Raw genomic sequence first — 18,517 nt, 5'->3', positions numbered from 1 at the left:
ACATGTTCATATCCTTGAAGATGTATCATGGGGGTGTTGCAACCTAGAAGACACAAATTTGACTAACAAGTTAGTCTTATTTCTGCCCTAATTTTTATGATTTTTTTTTAGGTTATTGGACTTCCTTACTGTTCTTTTTCTATTGTTTGGAGATATTAAGTTAGTAATCTATTTTCTTTCTTTCTTCCCTTCTCATGTGTTTGCTTATTGCTATGAGGTGAGCTCTAAATACTGCTTTGGTAGTTTTCCTGAGGTTTTGGTAAGTTGTGTTTTCATACTCTTTGTTTCAAGAAACTTTTTTATTTCATCTATTACTATTTTATTTCCATTTTTAAAAATTTCTTCTATTATATTCAAGTGGAGTGTTGTTTGGGTTCCATGTACATTTTTTTCCCTTTGTCCTCTTGTTATTGATTTCCAATTTTGTAGCATGGTGGTCTGAGAAAATGCTTTGCATTATTTTGATATTTATTGAAGCTTGCTCTGTCACCTACAGTATGTTCTATTCTGGAGAATGTTCTGTGCACACTGGAGAAAAAGGTGCACAAAAATTTTTGGAGTGCATTAGCCTATACATATCTATGAGATCAAGTTGGCTTAATTCTTCAGCATCTTTGTTGAATTTCTTTCTGGTAGTTCTATCTTTCCTTGAGAATGATGTATCAAAATCTCCTACTACTATTGTAGTGTTGACTCTCTCTTTTTCAAATTCTATTAAGATTTGCTTTTGCATTTTGCAGGTCTATAATTTGGTGCATGCTGTTGTGTGCCACCAAGTCAGACCAACCCATAGCTGACACTCCAGAGGGTTTTCAGAGGAAGTAAATTGAACGGGAGGAGACTGCACATCCTTCTCCCATGTATATTTGAATCACGTGCATTTAAAACTGCATCACCACAGCTTTTTACCAGTAGGCCTTGGTTGTGACTTTTCGTTCTGTGGACCTTGAATCATATAGTTTCCTTCCTTGACCTTTCTCATAGTTTTTTTTTCTAAAATCTCTGTTATCAGAGATTAGTATTGCTACTCTTACTTTTTTAAATTAATTTAAATGAAAATTTACAGACTTTGGATTTCCATTCATTCATTGTTGCACTTTTCTCCCTGCCCACTCCTCCCCCCAGTACACTCTTCTCTTTGAAAAGTAGAAGTTTCCCCATTGTTTTACAATCCCTCACCCCACTTCACTATGCAGCCTTTGTTCTGGACTCCTGTCATGACAATAATACCTAATCACATATCCCTTTTAAACCGTTTTCTCCCTCATCTGTTTCAATGCAGTATACAGCACAATATTTATCCCGTCTTTCTCAGTCTCTCCCCAATCCCGATGTCAGTGCTGTTTTACAACAGTGGCACTATGCAGTATTTGTCCCTTTGTGACTGAGATATTTCACTCAGCATAATGTCCTCTAGGGTCACCCATTTTTAATAATGCTGCATAGGTTCCTTGCTTTTCAATGCAGAGTAGTATTCCATTGTGGGAATATACTATAGCTTCTCTGTCCATTTGTTTGTTGCTGGGCATTTTGGTTGTTTCCACCTCTTTGCTATCGTGAACAAAACCATGATAAACATGGGTGTGCATATATGTTTGTATGTCAGTTATGGTCTCTTTGGGGTATAATCCCAGTAGTAGAATTGCTAGGTCAAATGGTATTTCTATTTGCAACTTTTTTAGAAGGCTCCACACTGCGTTCCACAGTGATTGCACCATTTTACACTTCCACCAACAATGAATAAGGGTTCCAGCTTCTCCACAAACTTGCCAGCATTTGTTGCTTGCTCTTCTGTTGAATTTTGCTATTCTGACTGAGGTGAGACGATATCTCATAGATATCTCTTATCATCTCATAGATGATTTGCATCTCTCTTAGAGCTAGGAATTTTGAACATTTCTTCATGTGTTTGTGGGACATCTGAATGTCTTCTATGGTGAAGTGTCTGTTCATATCCTGTGCCAATTTTTCAGTCTTATTGTTTACCATAATCTTGTTGTGGTGCTCAAGTATTTTATAAATTCTAGATATAAGTCCCTTATCTGACATGTCATTACCAAATACTTTTTCCCAGTCTGTGGCTTCTCTTTTTACCTTTTTGGAGAAGTTTTTGGATGTGCATAGGGATTTGATTCTTAGAAAGTCCCATTCATCTATTTTATGTCTTCCTGGTTGTGGATTTTTCAGATACTTGAAAGACTGTTTATGTTGAGGATTAGAACTTCTAGAGTTCGTCCCAGCTTTTATTTAATGAAGTTTATAGTCCTAGGTCCATGATCACCTTGAGTTGGGTTTTGTGTATGGAGTGAGCGGTGGATCTTGCTTGAGTCTTCTGCAAATAGTTTCCCAATTTTGCCAATGCCATTTGTTTAAAAGGCTGTCATTTCCCCACTTAACTGATTTCATCTCCTTGCCAAATATCAGTTGACCATAGGTAGATGGGCTGATTTCTGGGTTCTGAATTCTATTCTATTGGCCTATGTGTCTGCCATTGTACCAGTACCATGCTGTCTTAACTACCACAGCAGTGTAGTAGGATTTGAAATCAGGGAGTGAGATGCCTTCTATCTTTTTTTTTCTGTTTTTATGGAGTGCTTTGCTTATTTTGGGCTTCTTTCCATTCCAAATGAAACTGGAGATTGCCTTTTCCATCTCCTTGAAGAATGGGATTGGTATTTGTATTGGGATTGCATTGAGTGTGTAAATTGCCTTTGGTAGTATTGCCATTTTCACAATATTGAGTCTTCCTACGCATGAGTAAGGGATATTCTTCCACTTCTCAAGATCTCTTTTTGTTTCTTGTAGTAATGAGTTGTAATTTTTTTAATAGATCCTTTGTGCTTCTGGTTAGATTTACTCCCAAGTATTTAATCTTGTGATTCACTATTGTGAAGGGTATTGTTTTTCTTAGTTCTGGCTCTGTATTCTCTTTGTCACGGTAGAGAAATGCAACTGATTTTTGTATGTTGATCCTGTATCCTGCCACTTTGCTGAATTGGTCAACTATGTCCAATAGTTTCCTTGCTGAATCTTTGGGGTTTTCTAGGTACACTATCATAACATCTGCATAGAGAGAAAATTTTACCTCTTTTTTGCCAATTTGGATGCCTCTTACTTCCTTCTCTTGTCTTATTGCTATCACTAAGACTTCCAATACAATATTGAATAAGAGAGGTGATAGTTGGCATCCTTCCTTAGTTCTTGTTCATAAAGGGAATGCCTTTAACCTCTCTCCATTGAGAGCAATGTTGGCTCTTGGGTTTGCATAAATACTTTTTATTATATTGAAGAAATTCCCCTCTAATCCTATTTTATTGAGTGTTTTCATCAGGAAAGGGTGTTGGATTTTGTCAAAGGCCTTTTCTGCAACAATTGATAGGATCATGTTCTTTGCTTTGTTCTTGTAATGAATCACATTAATTGTTTTTCTTATGTTGAATCATCCTTGCATACCTGTTATGAATCCCACTTGGTCATGGTGAACTATTTCTTTGATGTATCATTGAATTCTATTGGCCAGTATTTTATTCAGAATTTGCATCTATGTTCATAAGAGAGATTGGCCTATAGTTTTCTATTTTGGTGGTGTCCTTTTCTGGCTTTGGTATCAAGGATATGTTTGCTTCATAAAATAAATCTGGGAGAACTCCATCTTTCTCTATTTCCTGAAATAGTTTGTGTAGAATTGGTAACGGTTCTTCTCTGAATGTTTGATAAAATTCACTTGTAAAACCATCTGGTCCAGGGCTTTTGGGGATTGGAAGTTGTTGTATTACCTTTTCAATTTCTTCTTTTGTAATGGGTCTGTTGAGATGTTCAAATTCGGTTTGTGTTAGTTTAGGTAGGTTGGGCATTTCTAAGTATTTGTCCATTTCCTCTAGGTTTTCATATTTGTTTAAGTATATTTTTTTCATAATGCTTTAATGTTAGCTTTTTTTATTTTAGTTGATTCTGTTGCTATGTTGCCTGATTCATCTCTTATTCAGATTATTTTTGTCTTCTTCTTCTTTTTGTTTGTGAGTGTTGCTAAAGTTTTGTCAATTTTATTGACCTTTTCAAAGAACCATCTCCTAGTTTTGTTGATAGTTTGAATTGTTTTTAGATTTTCTATTTCATTTCTTTCTGCTCTAATTTTTATAATTTCAGTTTTTTAGAGGGTGTTGGGTTTTCTTGCTGTTCTTTTTCAATTTGCTGGAGATGTTGAGTTAGAGAGTCAGTGGCCAATTTTTCCTGCCTTTTGATAAATTGACCTCTGATTACTGCTTTGGCTGTTTCTCAGAAGTTTTGGTAAGTTGTGCTTTCTTTGTCATTTGTTTCAAGAAAATTTTTAATTTCATTTTTCATTTCTTCTAGTACCCAGTCATGTTCAAGCAAGGTGTTGTTCAGCTTCCAAATATATGGTTTTTTTCTTCTTTGTCTTCTTGTTATTAATTTCCAATTCTGTAGCATTATGGTCTGAAAAGATGCTTTGTATTATTTCTACGTTTTTTAATTTATTGATGCTTGCCTTGTGACCCAGAATGTGATCTATTCTGGAGAACGTTCCATGCACATCAGAGAAGTTGTTCTATTGTGTGAGTGTACCATAATTTCTCAATCCATTAGTTTGTGGTTGGACATTTGGGCTGTTTGCATGTTCTTACCATGCTGAATAATGTTGCTATGACCATAAGTGTTCAAATCTCTGTTTCTGCCTCAGAATTCATTTTCTCGGGATATATTCTATGCAGTGGAATAGCTGGATCATATGGAATTTCTATGTTCTGTTTTTAGAGAAAAAGTCAAACTGCCTTCCAGAGTGGTTGTACTATTTTACAATCCCACCAACAATGTATAAGAGTGCCTATGTAGCCGCATCCTCTGCAACATTAATTACTTGATGTTCTGCTAAACGTTGTCACTGCTACTAGAGTGAGATGATATCTCATTGTGGTTTTTATTTACATCTCTTTTATTGTCATTGAGTTGGAGCATTTCTTCATGAATGTCCTCCCCTGTGAAAAGTCTTTCCCTGTCTTTTGCCAATTTTGTAATTCAATTATCAGTCTTCTTCTTTTCTTTTATTATTATTAAATTTTATTCGTTTTAATGAACATGTACAGAGATTTTGAGTTTTCATTCATTCATTGTTGCACTGTTTTCTCCACCCTCCTCCCCAGTTCGTTCTTCTTCCCCCCCCCCATGTCTGTTTTAATTGTCCAGTTGCCACAGTGCTTGTCAAAGCCAGTTCTGATTAATCTCCTTTGTCAGTGTGTCCCTTGCCATTCCCTATCACTCCTCCCTGAGAGACTTCACCCTGATTCATAAGGAAAAGGGGATGGCGTATTCTCTTAGCTACTTCCTGCTGAAAAGGGACGCTGTGGGTTTCTTCTTGTGGAGGCCATGTATAATTCTGTAAACTTTCTTGATGAGACCTTTGTCTGAGATGGTATTACCAAATGTTTGCTCCCAGTCAGTAGATTTTCTTTTCACCCTGTTGGGAAAAGGTTTTGATGAGCCCAGAGATTTAATCTTTAGAAGGTCCCATTCGTCAATTTTATTCTCTTCAGACTGTGGCTTTTTGGCTGTATTTTGTAGTCCCTATATACCTTAGATTAGGCCTTCTAAGGTTGGTCCCAGTTTGTCTCTTATGAGCTTTATGATTTGGGGCTTTATTCTGAGGTCTCTAATCCATATTGAGTTAATTTTTGTGTATGCTGTGAGATGTGGATTCTGTTTCACCTTTCTGCAGGTAACAGTTCAGTTTTGCCAGCACTATTTGTTGAACAGGTTATGATTTCCCCATGTGAAAGGTTATTTCCTTGTCAAATATCAGTTGACTGTAGATAGATAGGTCCATTTATGGGTTCTCAATTCTTTTCCACTGGTCTATGGGCCCATTATTGTACCAGTAACATGCTTTTTTGATTACAACCACTGTGTTGTAGGTTTTGAAGTAAGGGAATGCTGTACCTTCCATTTAATTTGTTTTCAGAAGTACTTTACTTATTCCGGGTCTCTTTCCTTTCCAAATAAATCTGATGATTTCCCTTTTGATCTCCTTGAAAAATGAACTTGGTATCAGTATTGGGATTGTGTTGAACACATAGATTGCTTTTGATAAGATTGTAATTTTCACAATATTGAGTATTCCTATCCATGAACAGGGACCATATTTCCATTTCTTTAGGTCTTTTATTGTGTCTTGCAGAAATGTTTTCTCTGTATAGGTTTTTTGTATCTTTAGATAGGTTCACTCACAAATATCTCAATTTGTGGTTAGCTGTTGTAAATGATATTGCTTTCTTGGTTTTCTTCTCTGAGTTCTCTTTATTACTGTAGGGGAATCCCACTGATTTTTTTAATATTGATCTTGTATCCTGCCACTCTGTTAAATTGATCTACTAGCTCTAGCACATTTTTTGTTGAGTACTTGGGGTTTTCTATGTACACCATCATATCATCTGCATAGAGTGACAGTTTAACCATCCTTTTGCTGATCAAGAAGCATTTTATTTCCTTCTCTTGTCTCATTGCCCTATCAAGTATTTCCAATACAATATTCAATAGCAGTGGCAACAGTGGACATCTTTGTCTGATCCCTGATCGCAGACAAATTGCTTTTAGTCTTTATCCACTGAAAATTATATTGGCTCTTGGATTTGCATGTATACTTTTGACTGTTGCTGTTGTTATGTGCCCCCGAGTCACTTGCGACTCATAGCGACCTTATATACAACAGCCCTAAACCCTGCTCTACCCTGCTCTATCCTGTGCCAGTCGCACTGCCTCTGACACACCCATCCCGATTACCCCAGTCACTGAATCAATCCACCTCATAGAGGCTCTTTCCTTCCTGCGCTGCCCCTCCACCCTACCAAGCATGATGTCCCTCTCCTAGGATATGTCCCTCCTTACAACATGTCCAAAGTATGTCAGACGAAGCCTCAAAATCCTTGCCTCCAAGGAGTAGACTGGTTTAATCCTCTCCAGGATGAATCTGTTTGTTTTCTTGGCAGTCCAGGGCACATTCAAGACTCTTCTCCAGCACCACAGCTTAAAGGCGTCAATTCTCCTTCTATCCTTCCTAGTCATTGTCCAACTCTCTGATGCATAACAAGTGATTGCAAAGACCATGGCCTGTATCAGATGCACCTTAATCTCCAGAGACACACCGTTGCTCTTGAGTACTTTAGAGAGGTCGCTAACAGCAGACTTTCCCATCACAATATATTTTTTTATTTCCTGGCTGCTGGTGCCAAGAATGTTGATCATGGAGCCAACCAAACTGAAGCTGTGAACAGTCTCAATCTCTTCACCATCCATCCTGATGCTACCAATTGGTCTAGTGGTGAGAATCTTTGTCTTCTTGACATTCATTGAGTCTCAGTCCATACTGAAGGCTGCAGTCCTTGACCCTCTGCAGCAAGTGCTTGAGGTCCTCCTCAGTTTCAGCAAACAGGGTTGTGTCATCTGCATGACGCAGATTGTTAATAGATCTTCCACCAATCCTGATGCCACACTTCTCCTCATAGAGCCCAGCCTCTCAGATATTCTGCTCTGCATAGAGGTTGAGAAGGTATGGAGATAGGACACATCCTTGGCATACACCTTTCCCAATTTTGAACCATGCAGTATTACCCTGCTCTGTTCTGACAACTGCCTCTTGGACCAAGTATAGGTTTTGCATTAGCATGATTAAATGTTCTGGGATTCCCATTCTTCTCAGAGTCAGCCACAGTTTGCTATGATCCAAGCAGTCAAGCGCATAATCAATGAAACACAGATATACATTCTTCTGATATTCCCTGCTTTCAGCTAAGACCCATCTAATATCAGCTGCAATAATGCTTTTAGTCTTTCTCCATTGAAAATTATACTGGCTCTTGGTTTTGCATGTATACTTTTGACTACGTTGTGAAAATTCTCTTCTATTTCAATTTTGCTGAGTATCTTAACTAGGAAGTGGTGTTGGATTTGATCAAATGTTTTTTCTGCATCAATTGCTAGGATCGTATGGTTCTTGTTATTTTTTTTATTAAAGTGGTGAGTTACATTGATTGCTTTTCTTATGTTGAACCATCCTTGCATACCTCTTTTTGCAGGGGTAAAGGGCTTGGGGCTTGCTGAGTTTCTAGAATATGTATTTTTCACATCTTTATGATATCTGAAAAGTTTTCTTCTAGTATTTTTTCCAGTGATTTCCCTCTCCTTGTCCCTGTTCCCCATTCTGTGAGTCCAGTCATGCATAGGTTATTTGTTTTATTTCATTCCACACTTCTAATGTTTCATTTATTTCCTTCCATCTTATCTCTGCTCTTTCTTCTTAGAGTGTTTCATGGAAAGTCTTGTCTTCCATCTCATTGAATCTCTGTTCCATTTTTCTATCCTGTTCTTTGTGCTTCCTTCATACTGTAAATTTTTATAATATGAGCCTTATTATTCTGGATTTAATGTTCATGCTTTTCTATCATTCATATCAAGAACACAGTGAGATACTATCTCACCCCAGTAGCAGTAACAATGTTTAGCAGGGCAGCAAACAATAAATGTTCAAGAGAATGTGGAGAGGTGGAGACTCTCACACTCTGTTGTTCAGATTGTAAAATGGTAAACCACTCTGGAAGGCAGTTTGGTGTTTCCTCAAAAAGCTGAACATAGAAATTCTGTATGACCCATCTATTCCACTACTAGGAATATACCCAAGGAAATTGGAACTGAGATGCAAGTGGAAATTTGTATACCAATGTTTATTCACCATCACACGAACATAGAAGCAGCCCAATTATCCAACCACAACTGAATGGATTAAGAAATAGTGGTACATTTACACAATGGGATTCTGTGCAGCACTCAGGAGCAATGATTTTGAAAATACTACATAACTTGGGAGAGACTGGAGATTATTATGCTGAGTGAAATAACTTTCTCAGAAGGACAAATACTTCTTAAGACCATTACTCTGAAAATAGAAGGATAACTAGTAAAACATGTATGGAAGACCCAAAGAAATAAATGGTAGGAGCAGAGGGGTGAAGATAGATAGGGGAGAAATCAGAGGGTTGCACAACTTGATGAGTGAAAGGAGGGGGTAAAGGAAATGGGAAAGATCTGGCAGGGACCTGAAAAGACAGGGCAATTAATGATGGGCATAGTCCAATGATGACTAATTTTATAAAACATAATGCAAGGTAATGATTGTATGAAACATAATGTGAATGAAAAATAGTGTGGAACACAATGTATACTAACTTTGTAAGCAAACCAATACAAAAATCTTTTAAAGTAAACTTTATAGTTACACATTAAATACTAACTGATAGATAGATGATAGAATCAATGATAGAGCCTTCAGGATTAACTTTATATTTTTAAAAACCCTCTCATTGCAGTCCAGTAAAAACTAAGTCATAACTCACCTCTAGTAATTTCTTCCCCAATGCTATAAATTACATAAGAGGAGATTGCCTATTTTCCCCCTACAAAGTCACTGGTGGATTCAAACCATTAGAGAGGAATCACCTTTGGCTTAGCATACAACTCCCCACAAACTAGGTCATCAGAGTTTCACTTTGCTTTTTTAAGTAAAAACAAAAAAAATGTCTTTTAAATATAGTGTGAATTAAGTGAGAACCTAACCTGTGAATCTCATATAAAAGCACTTCAGTATTTAAATCTTTAAGAAAATCGAAACCAAACAAAGCCTACAACTCATAGCAACCCTATAGGACACACGGGTTTCCAAGACTGTAAATCTTTATGGAGGCAGACGGATAAATTTTTATCTTTTAGATTAGCTAATGGGTTCAACTTCTATTTAGAAGCCAAACAGATAATCATTGCATTGTCATGGCTCCTTGAGGACCTGCTGTAAGTTACAGGGGGGAGAAATTATGCTTTTGAGTACTATCTTAAGTGTTGTGGTTTTGTTTGTTGTGTGCTGTTGAGTTGGAACCAAGTCATAACTGAAGTGTTGGACTGGTAAATTAAAGGTTCCAAGTTTCAACTCACAATGGTCCCTGGAAAAAAGAAGAGGCAGTCTTATTTAAGATTAACAGCGCTTTGTAATAGTTGTTGTTAAGAGCAATCTATTTGGGTATGACCCTATGAATAAAAGATCTGTAACATCCTTATCATGCTTCACGTTTGAGTCCACTGTCACAGACATTGTATCAATCCATCTCATTGAGGGTCTTCCTCTCCTTCACTAACCTTTCCAAACACAATACCCCTTTCCAAAGAACAGCCTTTCCAGACAATATGCACAAAATATGTGAGATGAAGCTTCACCATCATTGCCTTTACAGAGCACCCTAATTGTACTTTCTTCAAGATGTATCTGTTTGTTCTTCTGGCAATCCATGGACTATTTAACTCTCTTCTTCAAGACCATAATTCAAATGCATTAGTCCCCTCTTTAACCCTGGTCATCCTTATTCATTGTTCAACTCTCTGTTGCATAGTACGTGACTGGAAAGACTGTGGGTTGAATCAGGTGTACCTTAGTTTTTAAAATTACATCACTGCAGAGATCCCTGGTAGCAGATTTTTCTAATTCTACATGTCTTCCAATCTCACTACTGCTATGCTAAGAGTGTGGACTGTGAATCCAAGCAAGATTAAATCGTTGACAATTTCAACCTTTTCTCTATCTATCTTAACGCTTCTTATTGGCCGAGTGGTGAGAATTTTGTTTTCTTAATGTTGAGACGTATTGCGATGGGAAAGTCTGCTGTTAGGGACCTCTCTAAAGTACTCAAGAGCAACGATGTCTCTCTGGAGACTAAGGTCCGCCTGATACAGGCCATGGTTTTTGTAATCACTTGTTATGCATCAGAGAGTTGGACAATGACTAGGAGCATAGAAGGACAATTGACGCCTTTGAGCTGTGGTGCTGGAGAAGAGTATTGAATGTACCCTGGACTGCCAAGAAAACAGATTCATCCTAGAGAGGGTTAAACCAGGCTACTGCTTGGAGGCAAGGATTCTGGGGCTTCGTCTGACATACTTTGGACATGTTGTAAGGAGAGGTAGGTCCTTGGAGAGGCACATCATTGCTTTCTTGTTCATAGTTTGCTCTTATGAGTGCAGAACTTGTCTGTCAGTTTACTGTAATATGTAGCTTGCTGTTGTCATACTGGAAACTGTGCCTCTGGTATTGTATTTTAATACCATTAGGTCATCCATGGTGTGTACAAGTTTCAGCAAAGCTTCTAAATTAAGGAAAACTAAGAGGGATTGGCCACCCACTTCTAAAATAAACAGCCTTTCAAAACCCTATGAAAAATTGAAGCAACCTTTAAGCAAAGGGTGGGAAATTACAGTTTTGAAACTTGTTGGAAGCTTGCATGAAATCTAATCAATTAGCCAGCAGTGGGTTTTTCTGATGGGGAGATTTTCTTTATGACTGTTGGGGAAAGCCACTGTTCCTTGTTTCTATCTTCATATGGCATGACATCCTTCTTTCCTCATCTCTCCTTGCTGGCTTGCTAGTTTGGCTACTTATATCTCAAAAGACACTAAGTATACTCTACACTATATTGACACATTAAGATTACAAAGACAACCCATTCTCAAATACAGTTATAACCACAGGTATGTTGCAGGTTAGGTGTCAGTCGACTATGACTCACAGTGACCTATGAACCACAGATTTGAATCCAGCCTATCCTGTATCATCTCAATCATCTCTGATATACTTGAGCCCATTGTGACACTTGGTGTGTCAATCCATCTTTTTTTTGTTTTACTTTATACTGGTTTACATACGAAGTTTATATATGTGTCAGTCCATCTGTTGAAGGTCTTCATTCCTAATGCTGATCCTCCACCTTTCCATGATATCTTCTTCCAAGGAATAGTCTTCCTAACAACATGCCTAAAGTATGTAAGATGAAGCTTCACCACCCTTGCCTGTGAGTGGTATCCCGGCTGCACTTTCTTCAAGAAGACATAATCATCTTTTCCTTTCTTCATTTATTCATTGAATCATTCATTCATTCAGTTATTCTTCTCAATCTATGGGATATTCGGGGAGGCTAGTGGTAATAAAATGTGTTGTAACCCCAAAGGCACATGGTTTGAATCCACTATATGCTCTATGGGAGAAAAATGGGCAATTTCCTCCTGTTCAATCAACTGACTCTGAAAACCTGCTGGAGGGTCAAGTAAGAATCAGTTCCTTTTAGGCAGGACAACACAACTATAACATGGAATATTCAGTATGCTTCTTCAACACCATAATTCAAAGGCATAGATTATATATTTTGTCATTGTCCAACTTTCAGATGCATAGTTTGTTGTTATGTACCATAGAGTTGCTTGCAACTCATAACAACCCTATGCACAACAGCTCTGAACCCTGATCCATCCCCTACCAACCTTATTGTCTCTGACACGCCTACCCCATTACCCTTGAAGCAATTCATCTCATTGAGGGTCTTTCTCTCTTGCACTGTCTCTCCTCCCTTCCAAATATGATGTCCCTCTCCAAAGACTGGTCCCTCCTTGCAACATGCCCAAAGTATGTCAGACAAAGCTTCAGAATCCTTGCCTCCAAGAAGCAGCCTGGTTAAACTCTCTCCAGGATAAACACTTTTTATCCTAGTAGTCCATGGTATATTCAACACTCTTCTCCAGCATCACAGCTCAAAGGCATCAATTCTCCTTCTATTATCCCTAGTCATTGTCCAGTTTTCTGACACATAGCAAGTGATTGTGAAGACTATGGCCTGGATAAGGTGCACCTTAGTCTCAAGACTGACATTGTTGCTCTTCAGTACTCTGGAGAGGTCCCTGACAACAGACTTTTCCAATGCAATTAGCCTTTTGATTTCCTGGCTGTTGTTACCAAGAGTGTTGATTGTGGAACCAAGAAAACTAAAGCTGGTAACAATCTCAATCTCTACACTATCTGTCATGGTGCTGCCAATTGGTTCAGTGGTGAGATTCTTTGTTTTCTTGATGTTGAGCTTCAATCCATATTGAAGGCTGAAGTCCTTAACCTTCTGCAACAAGTGCTTCAGATCCTCCTCATTTGCAGCAGGCAAGGTTGCATCATCTGCATAACACAGACTGTTAATGAGTCTTCCTCCAGTCCTGATGCCACATTCCTCCTCATAGAGCCCAGTCTCCTGGATAATATGTTCTGTATGCAGACTGAGGAAGTATGAAGATAGAACACATTCCTGGTGTACACCCTTACTGATTTTGAACCATGCAGTGTTTCCTTGCTCTGTTCTGACGACTGCCTCCTGGCCAAAGTATAGGTTTCTGCACAAGCACAATCAAGTGTTCTGGGATCCCCATTCTTCTCACAGTTAGCCACAGTTTGTTGTGATCCTTACAGTCAAATGTCTTTGCATAGTCAATGAAACACAGATAGACATTCCTCCGGTATTCTCTGCTTTCACCCAAGATCCATCTAACATTGTTGTTGTTGTTCTTATGTGCCGTCGAGTCACCTGCGACTCATAGCGACCCTATGTACAACAGCCCTAAACTCCGCTCTGTCCTGTGCCAATCACACTGTCTCCGACACTTCCATCCCAATTGTCCCAGTCACTGAATCAATCCACCTCATAGAGGGCATTCCTCTCCTGCACTGTCCCTCCACCCTCCCAAGCATGATGTCCCTCTCTAAGGACCGGTCTCTCCTCACAACATGTCCAAAGTATGTTAGACAGAGCCTCAGAAACCTTGCCTCCAAGGAGCCACCCGGTTTAACCCTTTCCAGGACAAATCTGTTTGTTTTCCTAGCAGTCCATGGTATTCTCAATACTCTTCTCCAGCACCACAGCTCAAAGGCATCAATTCTCCTTTTATCCTCTCTGGTCATTGTCCAACTCTCTGATGCATAACAAGTGATTGCGAAGACCATGGCCTGTATCAGACGCACCTTAGTCTCCAGAGAGACACCATTGCTCTTCAGTACTTTGGAGAGGTCCCTAACAGCAGACTTTCCCATGGCAATGCGCCTTTTAATTTCCTGGCTGCTGTTGCCAAGAGTGTTGACTATGGAGCCAAGCAAACTAAAGCTGTGTACAATCTCAATCTCTTCACCATCCATCCTGATGCTGCCAATTGGTCCAGTGGTGAGAATCTTTGTCTTCTTGACATTGAGCCTCAATCCATATTGCAGGCTGCAGTCCTTGACACTCTGCAGCAGGTGCTTCAGGTCCTCCTCAGTTTCAGCAAGCAGGGTTGTGTCATCCGCATAACGCAGACTGTTGATAAGTCATCCACCAATCTTGACCCCACATTTCTCCTCATAGAGCCCAGCCTCCCGGATAATCTCTTCTGCATATAGGTTGAAAAGGTATGGAGATAGGATGCATCCCTGGCGTACGCCCTTCCCAATTTTGAAGCATACAGTGTTCCCTTGTTCTGTTCTGACGACTGCCTCCTGGTCCAAGTATAAGTTTTGCATTAGAACGATCAAGTGTTCTGGGATTCCCATTCTTCTCAGAGTCAACCATAGTTTGTTATGATCTACACAGTCAAATGCCTTTGCATAGTCAATGAAACACAGATATACATTCCTCTGATATTCCCTGCTTTCAGCCAAGATCCATCTAACATCAGCTACAATATCTTCAGTACCACGACCCCTTCTAATTAGCTATAATATTCCTAGTGCCATGGCCTCTTCTAAACCCAGCCTGCACATCTGGCAGTTCTCTGTTGATGTGCTGTTCCAGTTGTTTTTTTATAATTTTCTGCAGAATCTTGCTTGCATGTGATATTAAAGATGTTGTTGTTGTAGTTGTTGTTGTTGTGTTGGATAATGACATCTGCTCCAGCACATGTGAGGCCAGCTTCCCTGGCAACAATGCCTCCTGGGCTGTCTTCCCCTTTATTGTGGGGTGCCGTCTACACCAGGACATGATTGTGGGCATGTGCTAAAAGGATTCCCACGTGAGTGACAAAACCCAGAGCAAGAGAGGCATCCTGACCCTCAAGTACCCCATTTAGCATGACATTGTCATTAACTGGTACAACAGAGAGATCTGGCCCCGCATCTTCTGCAATTAGCTGTGTGTGGCCCCTGAAGAGCAACACCCTTTGCTACTGACGGAGGCTCCCTGAACCTCAAGGCTAACCAGGAGATGATGACCTAGATTATGTTTGAGACCTTCAATATCCCTGCCATGTACATCACCATCCAGGCTGTGCTGTCCCCATACGGGCCTCACCACTGGCATCATGATGGATTCTGGCATAGGATCACCCATTCTGTTCCCATCTATGAGGGGTACATGCTCCCTCATGCCATCCTGCATCTGGTCTTGGCTGGCTGGGACCTGATAGACTACCTCACAAAAATCATCACCAAGCAAGGCTACAACATCATGACCACGGCTCAGCCGGGAATTCTGCATGACAAAAAGGAGACACTATATTACATTGCCCTGGACTTCGAGAAAGAGCTGGCCATGGCAGCCTCCTCATACTCCTTGGAGAAGCCACTCAATACACAGGTAATCACTATCAGCAATGAGCATTTCCACTGCCACAAGGCACTCTTCCTGCCCTCCTTCCTTGGCGTGGAATCTTGTGGCAGCCTCAAAACTACCTTCAACTCCATCACAACATGTGATGATGACATCCGCAAGGACCTCAATGCCAACACAATGCTATCTGGTGGGACCACCATGCACCCAGGCATTACTGATGGGATGCAGAAGAAGATCACAGCACTGGCAGATCAAGATCATTGCTTCTCCTGAGTGCAAATACTCTGTGTGGATCTGTGTGGCTCCATCCTTGCTTCCCTGTTCACCTTCCAGCAGATGTGAATCAGCAAGCAAGAGTATGGCTAGTCTGATCCCTCTATTGTCCACTGCAAATGATCCTAGGTAAACTATTTAATTGAATCATAAACCAAAAACAATACACCACACTAACTTGCACAGAAAAAAAAAACAAAGGGGATGAGAATTGGCATGGCTTTGTTAATTTTATTACTTTTTTTCACTTGACTATTTAAAAACTGGAATGGTTTAAAAACAGCAGTTGGTGTGGAGCAAGAATCCTCCCCCCACTCCCACCCCCACTTTTCCAATGTGGCCCAGGGCTTTAATTGCACATTGTTCTTTCTTTTTTTAGTTATTTCAAATTATTGTGACATGGCAACATGACAGGAAGCTCCTGCCTTTCCAAAAGCCTCTACATTTCCCTAAGCAAAAGCGCTCCATCTCCCCACCCCAGGTCCATACATGGGCAGAGTAAAAAAAAAAAAAAAAGTAAAAACATTACTTTTGTGTAATATACATAATCTATTCTTTTTTAAAAAAATCATCTTACTACTTGTTCTTTTAATTTAGTTGATATTTTCAGGAGTCAGCCTTTGTAGACACTACTTTTGGGGGGGGGCCTGCCCCTCCTCTAAACTCTAGAAATATGAAGGCTTTTGGTCTCCCTGGGGTGGCTGAGATGTGAATGTGACCAGGGCTTTTTACCTGTACACTACTTGAGACCAGTTGAATAAGTGCACACCTTAAAAATGAGGTGGGGATCCCAGAACAGTTAATGCAAAACCTAGATCTAGACCAAGAAGCTGTTGTCTAAATAGAACAATACTACATTTTTTCAAAATCAAGAGAGATGTGTGTCAAAGCTGTAGTCTTTCTTCATACTTCTTCAGTCTGTATGCCATGCAAACCACTAACAAAGCTGGACTTTTATAAAAAAGAATCTGGCATCAGGATTGAGGGAAGACTTATGAACAATCTGTATTATGAAGATGACACAACCTTGCTCTCTATATGTGAGGAGGGCTTAAAATCCTTGCTGCAAAACTTCAAAGACTATAGAATTCAATATGGTTTATATTCAACATCAAGAAAACAAAAATCCTCTCCACTGGGCCAATAGGGAACATCATGATAGATGGAGAAACGATTGAACTTGTCAATAACTTCATTTTACTTGGATCCACAAGCAACTTACATGGTAACAGTAGTAAAAAAAAAAAATCAAAAGAGGCACATGCCACAGAGGTCTCTTCAGCTGCAAGCGCTGGTGACATGCAAGTGGTGGGTGCCTTTACACCTTGGCCTGACTGCCCAGGCCCTTACTCCAAGACCCAAGTGGAAGCTGCTCCCCTGACATAGGCTTGGCTCAAGAGTCAGACAAATGAAATCCCTGTATTGTCGATAAAAGATAACTCTAACTATGAGACCTTTGTTAATAAAGAAAAAAATGCAGAATTGTATTTTTAAATTTTGAAGACAGATGATAGAGTTACCTTTAGCATATCTGGCAGTAAAGTCAGGGTAGAGTATGAACCATTAACTCCATGCTCTTCTTATTTAGATGTTCCTGGGGAAACAGCTTTAAATGAAGCAAGTTTTCAACTTGGAGGACTTTTTGTAAACAATTGGACAGAAGAATGTACTCATCTTGTCATGATATCAGTTAAAATGACCATTAAAGCAATATGTGCATTCATCTGTGAACATCCAATTGTAAAACCAGACTGTTTTACCGAATTTCTCAAAGCAGTTGTTTTCTAAAAAAAAACACCTCCACAAATTGAAAGGTTTTACCCATTGATAAACTAGCTATTGGAAGTAAAAATATTCATCTTTCAGGACAACTGGAAAGAAAATGCATTTTCAAAAGGAAGACACTGGTATTTCTGAATGCCAAACAGCATAAGAAATTAAGTTCACCAACTGACTTTGGAGGGGGGAAACCAGATTGATAACAGAAGAAAATGAAGAAGAGGATAGTTTCTTTGCAGCTCCTGGAACCTGAGCTGTTGAAGTAGGAATAACAAATTCATAGACTTTAATTTCTGACTCTCAGAAAACTTAGTTCCTTCAGTTATGAATATTCTCAATAGGCAAGGTCTTAGACCCATTGCTGAATCAGAAATTGAACTGGCAATTGTTTTCATGACTACAGAGAATTGCAATGATCCCAAGGGCCAATCTACTACAGGATAAAGCCAACCTCTCCAGGTCCAAGCCTTTTCCTAAGGTTCGTCATTCAGTGAAAAACTAATGCCACAACATATGTACCTGGCACAGAATCAAAGCCAGCTGACACATGTATGGATTTTAGTGAAAGGCCAAAAGAAATCAGAATCTCCGGAACAAAAATTTGGAATGCTTTCACAAGAAACATCCATTGTAAAAGGACTCTTCTGAAACCAGCTATTATAACAATAAAGTCATAAATTGCCTGATTAAGACGAAAATCTCAAACTATTAGCTTTCACCAACTAAATCCCCATGTGTAAGTAAAAATAGAGATCAGTCTTCTCAGTAGCAATAGACTAACTCCATCAAAAACTTTCAACAAAAGGGAAAGAGATGACGAAAATCAATAAATACCTTCATACAAATCAGGCAGAATGGAAATGTCTTGCTCTTTTTTTGAAACAAACACAACCAGCTACATTTTCAACATTGAAAAATAAAGAACAGCATCTATCTCAGAATGAACTTGTGGCTAAAACATCAGAGAATTTATTTCTAGATTTAAAATCTACTATGAAAAACTCTACGAACCAGTCTCTTCTTGAAGAAAA

At 39.2% G+C, this 18,517-nt stretch overlaps 2 pseudogenes; both read left to right on the top strand.

Moving 5' to 3' along the window:
* Positions 1–15,830, top strand: part of LOC102874173 — a 107,615-nt pseudogene extending 91,785 nt beyond the window's left edge.
* A 366-nt stretch (positions 15,831–16,196) lies between these two features.
* Positions 16,197–18,517, top strand: part of LOC102873766 — a 2,614-nt pseudogene continuing 293 nt past the window's right edge.

This window comes from Elephantulus edwardii, unplaced genomic scaffold (assembly GCF_000299155.1).
Source record: "Elephantulus edwardii isolate Elephantulus edwardi_28Jun2011 unplaced genomic scaffold, EleEdw1.0 scaffold00352, whole genome shotgun sequence".
In the NCBI taxonomy this organism is placed as follows: domain Eukaryota; kingdom Metazoa; phylum Chordata; class Mammalia; order Macroscelidea; family Macroscelididae; genus Elephantulus; species Elephantulus edwardii.
The sequence above is the reverse complement of the archived record's forward strand: the minus strand, read 5'-3'. Positions and strand labels throughout refer to the sequence as shown.